Source organism: Fragaria vesca, linkage group LG2 (assembly GCF_000184155.1).
Source record: "Fragaria vesca subsp. vesca linkage group LG2, FraVesHawaii_1.0, whole genome shotgun sequence".
NCBI classification, from domain to species: Eukaryota; Viridiplantae; Streptophyta; class Magnoliopsida; order Rosales; family Rosaceae; genus Fragaria; species Fragaria vesca.
The window spans coordinates 27,877,230-27,884,709 of record NC_020492.1 but is presented as its reverse complement, the minus strand read 5'-3'; positions in this window follow the sequence as shown (position 1 = coordinate 27,884,709).

Sequence of the window (7,480 nt, the reverse complement as noted above, 5' to 3'; positions counted from 1 at the left end):
AATTGAAGAATTTTCAAATACTGAATCAACAACCTGCTTAAATACCAACAATCACTAACTTCAAATCGTCTCGGCCACAATAATTTTAAGATATTAAACCCAGAACCTTACACATGATTTTCCTTTCCAAACTGAAATTCAATTTGCCGTTGCTGCCTATCACCATCACATTCGCATCCACATTTGTGTACCACCGATCCAGCAACTCTAGACTCCTAGATCGCAAGCTTAACAAACCTCATATGCCAGATTAGTAACAATGCGTTAAGGCTTCGCAGTCCAAAACAACTTGGAGGCTCTTAATCAAAGGTGAGTACGAAAATTACCTATTTAGAATTACTGGAAAATCTAGTAGCCACCGACGACAGAGCAATGGCAACGGCGGGGCAACGGCCCTAGCCTGAATTGGAGGTCGATGGTTTGGGTTCGTCGGCCTGCTCTGATTGATTAGAGAGTGGAGGTAAGAGAAATCACCGAAAATGGAGGTTTCGACTAGGCGAGATGACAACACAGTGATGATCGCACACAATGGTTGGTGGCGACGCAAACCATTGATTTGGGTTGGATTTCGATCGGGAAAACTATAGTTTCGATGGATGGTGGCGGTGGTGTCGATAGGTGGCTAGAGCTGCCTTCTCTATTGTTGGCCAAGGGAGAGAGAGAAAGAGAGTTCGAGAGAGAGATAGAAAAGAGGGATGCGGCGGCGAGAAGAGGAGAGAAAAATGAGAGAGAATTCAACAATAATCTAATCATTAAGAAAAAGTCCAAAACACCTTTTAGATATCGATACAACAATAATCTTTTGTAGATCACAGTTTACCCGTATGAATTCTGATTTAAGCGTACCACGTGTCCACGAGTTCAGTTTAACAAGCTCTATAACGTTCATGAAAGGAAAATTTCTCAAAATGTATATGGGTAAAAGGTCAATATTTTGGTCTTCTAAAGTGTCTACACAAGGGAAAAAGTGAATTAGGTCATCATTTACCATCTTGGTGACCAGTAAATTAGTAAACAGAGATATGAGGTGTTACATAGTGTCTTGGGTCCATGTTACTGGTTGGCCGTGTGGCATGTTGTGATAGACGGGTTAGGACATATCATCAAGGATGTTTGTACACGACCTTACTTGGCATGTGTTAACGTGTGTGTGAAGTGAGTGGGCACGTGGTTGTTGAAACATGTCCATGAGGAGCCACGTGTCTAGATAGAGGGAGTGTGCTTGGGCATGAACGAGCATAGCCTGTCCTGACTCCCAAGTGGGCTTGGTGTAACTTTATCTAGGCACATGGCTTTCGTGACCTCCTTTTGTAATTTGGGCATGGCATGACATGGCATGGCTTGCCTTCTTCATCTTAGATATAGACTTTGTACCAAGCCTGATTCGCCTGAAGCAGACCAAACGACCCCGGACGTGGATGATACAGGCCTCATATCAAATCTAAGTTTGATCGTTGACCTTGGGTCGCTAAGACTTTCGATATAAATAGGCTTACATTTTTGGATATCAACACTGAGCCACTAAAAACCTTCTATTGTACTTACTGAAGCTGAAGCTGCTGCTGCTGGTACTACACTAGCTGAACCACTAAACCCCTGCTACCGCATTTGTTGGAAGTGTAGTAGCAGCTAACATTCTAGCAAAACATGCTACTACATTAGTTGAGCCACTGAAAACTTGCTACTGCAGTTTCTGAAACTGTTACTACACTAGCTGAACCACTTAAAATATGCTGCTTCATTTATTGGAAGTGTAGTAGTAGCAACATTCCAGCAAGCACAGTAGCAGACTAGCTAGGGTCTAATTTAATTTGATTTAATCTGTATACAGTCAGTTTGGTAAATTAAATCATGACACATGACAAGCAGAAAAAAATATGTCCTAATTTGTTAAAAACTGTCTTTATTTGTTTAAAGGAAATGTAGATGAATGTATTTGTGTTTCAAATCTTTTTGAAGAGGGTATATGTGGTTTGCTAAAAAAGGATAAAGAGTTCACAAGCTGGAACCCTATGTATAAGCTCTAAAGTCCACTAGAAAATAAATAAAACTCTAAGATAACTAAATCAAGCATAAAAGGCTATAAATAAAATAAAATAAAATAAAAAACGATAAAATTAACAAAAAATGCTGAAAATTGGTAGATTGCTGATTTGAGGTCCTATAACTCAAATGCCCAAACCTTGTTTATATACATCATTTGGGGTCTTGATTTCCAGCTATCAATTGTGTAGCTAGCAGAGAACATGTATGGGAAGGTGAAATTCAGGACACACTCACTTGGAGAACTAAGATGAAGTGGAATCAGCGTATGTGACGACTCTTACAATTGTTAAGAGTGTAATAGCACTATAGGAAATATCAACTTAGCCGACGGAATTCTATTAATTTCGTCGGCTAAGTGACTCCTCACCGACGGAAGAGGAACCGTCATCTAGGACACCACATCCTTCGTCTAAGATATCTTAGGTGACGGAAAATAACCGTACACGTCTTCAGTCGACTAGGGTTTTCCTAAACGACGACACAACATTCGTCGTTCAGGTTCCGTCGGCTTAGTAAACCCTAGGCGACGAATACCTTCCGTCGGTATGATTTTGTCGGCGTAAATCTTCTTAAGCGACGGAAATGGACTGTCGAAATGGGCCGTCGTCTAACGTTTTCTAAGGCGACGAATATTGTTCCGTCGGTATATCTATCTTAGACGACGAATAATGTTCCGTCGTCCGAAATTTTCTTGGGCGACGAAGACGTTTCCGTCGGTTAAGATTGACTTGGGAGACGAATATTCTTTTCTTAGGCGACGAACTGTTCCGTCGCCTAAGATTTTGAATTATTGCCTGACACAAAACAGAACGAATATTTTTTCCGAAGCCTTTTTTCTTAGGCGACGGAATATTCCGTCGGCTAGGTTTACACATTATCCATTTATACACCTTTCGCCCAGAAGAGAACACAGAAGAAAGGCATGGTCTAGCTCCCCTCCCCCTCATCGGAATATTCATCCGATCCAAATCTAGTTTTGGAAGCTTTTCTTCATGAAGTTGATCGATCTTTAAGAGCTGCGCGTCTCGATCTCGATCTCTTAGCTAATTGATATACATGTAACTACTTTAATTAATTTATCTACTTTCTTCTTTTAGGCATATTTTCCTGCGAACTTTCGGCGACTTACCAGTCCAATTTTGATGGATTGTTGCTTACTTATATGCTTAATATAATTACTGGATATGTGTGTATAATATGTTTGTACGTACGTATAATATTATATAAGCATGAAAACTATATAGTATTATGTTTGTATATATATATCTACCTTTTGTGTGTATAATTTTTAAAGATATATATATATATATATATATATATATCTTTAGGTTTTGTATGTATGATTAATGATTATGTGAATAATATGTTTATCAAATTTTTATTTTTATTCAAATCGATTTGTGTATTATTATCATCATATGATTAAACATTAAATGATGAATCATGTAATTAAGAATTATAATATTCTTATACATTCATCAATATATATTGTTACCCTTAGAAATTCCGTTCGAGAACCATTATGTTACGACTGTGTCTAACAAAATGGTTTTCGAATTGTCCCATATTTGGACAGTTTGGGAGCATATGACATTGAGATTCCGTTTCTTGTTGGTGCGTTTCGTTTTCGGTTGTGGGTATATATATTTCGACAAGATCTTCCTTTAATTATTGTTCCTCGAGTGCATTCTAGGTATAGATATTTGTGCACTTGGGGAACTGTAGGGAGATGTTGCCGAAATTTTCTCACATATGCGAATTCGAAACGCCCCAACAATAAACGAAATCACAATGTCATATCCTCTCAAACGGGATTAGGGCCCTAACCGGAGGTATAAGGTGAAGAATATTATTGGGGTAGTAATTAAACTCTCAAGTATGGAAAATGATTGGAAAATTACGCTCATATATATGTAAAGTATGGAAAATTATTGGGGGTCAGTAATTTTCTGTATTTCTTGATACAACACATCTGCCTTCCTTTATTTTCTTCTAGTTTGATACTTGGATGTTTGTTTTACTCTTTTACAGGTCTTTTCTTTTATCTGGAATGCTTCTAGTTTTTGTTATGCTCATATGTTTGAAGTGTGGAAAATTATTGGGGGTCAGTAATTTTCCTGACCAGAGCAACCAAAGTTTCTGGATGATTGTTATTAATTAGATTACTTTCAATCATCCTCTAATGACATAATGGGGTAGTAAACTCTCAAGTATGGAACATTATTGGGGGTCAGTAATTTTTCTGAACAGAGCAACCAAAGTTTACTGACCCCCAACAACCACCCTGTAACAAAAAAAAACTGAAACTGACAACCAAAGATAAGTGAAACTGACAGAAAGATCAAAGGAATAGACCAAAATTAATAAAAGAACAAGTTCTTTTACTGAAATTCAAGATCATTCATATGTTCTTGCAACACTACCAAAATACTACAAATTTTCACATTTTGAAGATCCTACATCTAAAGTGACACTAATCTTTTTGTTATATTGATGTCCATGAACTTTAGCAGGATCTTCTTCCTCATTTCATTACCACCATCTTTTGTCGGTTTTTTCCTATGACATGGGCTCTCTATAAAGTGGAGCAAAAATGGTCCACAGTCTGACCTGCAATGTATTAAGAAACAGTGTTACTAAATTTTGCACCCCAATAAAACAGACAAGTAATTTCTGACCCCAATAAAACTCTTTAAAGGAAGTTTAAAGGTACTTACGATGTTTTCTTTTGCTCCGGGCAGGATAAGATATCCTTTAGCTTGTATCTTGCTTGATAAACATTTTGGTCCAGCATCCATCTTCTTGTTCTTTTCTCTTCAGCACTCATCATCGAGTAACCGTCAACCACTATTCCTTGGCTGTCCTGCTTGTCATAGTTTTCCCTCCATTCCTCAAGGTCCAAGCCTTGGATGAAAGGGTATTTGGTGGAATCATATACGTGTTTGATGAACACCATAATGTGCTTCACTGTTGGTTCCAACACACAAGTAAATTACAACTCAAACAAACTAAGAGAACAAGCAACAAACAAAAAACAGGGTAAGAAGTTTACTGCCCCCAGTAAACTTCTTACCCTAATAAATCAGTTACAACTCACCACTGTCATTGCATTCTGAAAGTGGTTGTTGGTGTCGGCAGAGTAATCTTTCCTTGGTGGTAGCATTGAGTTCAGGTGATAGAAGCATCGAGCTTCGTTGTCAATTAGGACCAAGGTATAGTGGTGGCTGACCCCGTGATGTACCGGAATGAAAACCAGGTCCTTACTAAAAATGGACCACAGAGTATTAATAATGGAAAGCTCTATATCCAATTCATTACATTTGAATTCCCCCTGTTTTCCTCCTCCAGCTAGGAACTCCTTCAGTTTTTTTCATGTACCACCGCCGTGCGCTGTATTTATAAAAACAAGTAGTAAGATTGTGTTAACTGAAAAAAAGTAACGGAAGAGGCTATTTTCCTTGGATCCGCCTTGTTCTTCTGAATCTTCCTAAGCTCTTCCATTAATGTGTCATCAATAACATTTCTGGTGATTGTTCTTCTTGTTTGCTTTCCAAAGACAGCAGAATCTGCCAAATTCATCTTACTGCCCTTGCAGTATTTTTGGTCTATTGTGATATCCACATCCGAGCCTTCTTTGGTTATTCGAAAAATTGAATGACATCATGCTCCGTAATTTTAATCTCCTTGTTCCCAAATATGAAGTTTTTATTGTCACTGTTGTAGTGCCTCATTAGGATCTCAAAATCAGATTCAAGTTTCTTCACTTGATCCTCCTCAACCTTGCCCAATCTGAATGCTTCAATTATTCCCCGAAAACAAGTGCTGTTTATCAACTCCCATGATTCTTTTGGGATGCTCTCCTTGTATCTATTCATTAACACACAAAATGATGTCAGTGAGCACTTTTGCTGCACGTGTTTGATCTTGGTCAAGTCACATTCTCCTCCTTTTTCCTTCTTCTTTGTTCCCTTTCCTTCCTCCTCCTCCTCCCCTGAATCTGTCTCCGCTTGTTTTCTTTTTCTTCCTGTTGATCGTTTCTGAAAAAGATATTTTTCTAATTCCCCCTCTTCATCTTCAGTGTAATCATCATCTTCTTCTTCTACCAGTTCTGCTTCTTCTTCTTCTTCAGCAGCGGCACCCTTTTGGACCTCTTTTCTCTTCTTCTTCGACTTTATCTTCTGTAAAACTTCTCCTATATTTTGTTCTGTCCTCATAGAAGCTATAGATTCTTGAACCGAATCCTCTTCGGTATCAGAAGTGAGAACTAAATGTCTTGAACTTCTTCCCATCCTGCATATAAGTAGTAAAACCTTGCATTTATAAACTGCATTTATAAACTTCAATACACTATCTCCCTTTCATAATCATGCCAATTATACACAACAGATACCCATTCTTACCCTAATAAACAACTTCATTGAACCCTAGTAACCCAGTGGAAGTTTACTGCCCCCCAGTAAACTTCTACTGGGGGTCAGTAAACTTCAATACAGTATCTCCATTTGACAATCATGCCAATTATAGACAACAGATACCCATTCTTACCCTAATAAACAACTTCATTGAACCCTAGTAAACCTAGTGGAAGTTTACTGTCCCCCAGTAAACTTCTATTGGGGGTCAGTAAACTTCAATACACTATGTCCCTTTCATAATCATGCCAATTATACACAACAGATACCCATTCTTACTCTAATAAACAACTTCATTGAACCCTAGTAAACCTAGTGGAAGTTTACTGCCCCCTAGTAAACTTGTACTTGACAAGAGTAAATAACAATACAGTATCTCCCTTTCATTGTCATGCCAATTATACACAGTAAATCTTTGAAAGAAAATCTTAAACAAAACTAATCTCAATCTGTAACAGTTATGACCAGAGAAACCCTATAATTTTCATGTTTTCATATTCATGGCCTTTAATCCCTTGAATGAAGTTTCAATATCTTCAGATAAGTCTAAAATAAGCCTAAATTCAATAAAATTCAAAATATACCTGTTTTTATGGTTTTCCCAAGCGAGGTCGAGTGAGAGCGATTGAAGCAGATATCGATGCCGATATTCAACCAGAGAGTGACGCCGAGCGTGAGCGATTGAACGTGACAGCGATGCCGAGATTGAACCACAGATCAACTTCGATCGACTGAGATTAGGGCAGAGAGCGATTTCCTGCTCAACTAGGATTTAACGAGAGAGCGACGTGGCCTGATCGATGGAATCACGGAGATCGTGAAGAACCCTAAACCAGAGATCGTTATCGAGTGTTAGAGAGAGATAGATAGAGTGGGAGAGGTGAGAGTTCGGTTGATCGTGGAGAGTGGGAGTCTGGGAGAACGTGGTAATTTTTTTTTTGTAACTATCAGAGAGAACGTGTAATTAATTAATGCAATAAGGGTATAATATTAATTGTTAGAGGCGTTAAAACATTAAATAT